The following is a 1182-nucleotide window of genomic DNA, read 5'->3' as shown; positions in this document are numbered from 1 at the left end:
CTTTTTAATTAAGTAATCTATTTTATTCCTCTATTAACAATCCAAAAAGGTATTGGTTTGCTTTGGACTTTTCAAGTGTTTCTATTACTGTTTTCATATAATTCATGTTGCATCTCTCAGCATTCTCTCTATGATCCATAAGGGCTACATACATGATTTAAGTGACCTGAGATACAGCCAAAATTTTGGGCACTTTCGACTGCAATACTATAGAATACTGAAATAACACTTGTTGTTTTAAAATAACTTGCGCATGTAAAATGTATTGGTGTAATCAGATCCGGGAAAACCCTGTTCAGGATTAGCGGGGCTGGTTTTATAAAGGCCAAACAATCCCTTTATTTATTTTTAAGTAATGCTTGGGAGGGTTCCTCCTGGATATTTACTATAAAAGCACTATGGCTCTATCTTAGCTATGACTATGACTCTATCTTACCTATCTTAGCTGTTGGCCTTCGCCGGTGCGCCAAGCCTAACCTCTTACAATGATGCTGCCCATACACTTGCTTTTTTAACTTTTTTTTCTCCGCCCTTTAGGGGGGGCCCCTGGGATTGATAATTAATGGAAATTTTTTTTCATTTTGGGGCATTGTGTCCAGGGCCCCATTAGTTCCCTGTTAAGCAGCCCCGAATTTCCATACAAATTTTGTTAAGATGAATTTTCACAGTAAAAAAAATGGTCTCAGTCAAAAACCCCTTTTTTTAAAAAGCATTTAGGTTTTAAATTATCGATGGGAGAACTTTTGTCGCGGCAAAAATTTTTCTTTTTTATTTTTTTTGGGGGGGGGGGGGAAAAAGAAAAAAAACGGGGAAAACCCCCCCGGTTTCCCACAGAAACTGAAAATTTTGGGTTTCAAAAAACTAGTAACGAATTCCCCCAAAAGAATGAAATAAACAGGTGCCAGTGTGACCAAGGCTTTGTGATGATATTTAATAACTTAATTGTTGTTCGTTTTAAATAGACATTTTGAATTGCGTGTGTATTTACTTTCCTACAGATATATTTTCACAGATACATAATACCAAATTCTGTTTGGTTGCTAAAATTCGTAATGTCAGTACCATTAGTAGCATTTATAGCAATTAATCATGATGAATTCTAAGACGAAACTCCTGTCACACTTTCATAGATATAGAGGGACTAGTTCTTTCTCATAAACTTTATCTTTCACAAAATTGAGT

This window comes from Penaeus monodon, chromosome 20, assembly GCF_015228065.2.
Source record: "Penaeus monodon isolate SGIC_2016 chromosome 20, NSTDA_Pmon_1, whole genome shotgun sequence".
In the NCBI taxonomy this organism is placed as follows: Eukaryota; Metazoa; Arthropoda; class Malacostraca; order Decapoda; family Penaeidae; genus Penaeus; species Penaeus monodon.
Note: the sequence above shows the minus strand (reverse complement) of the source record.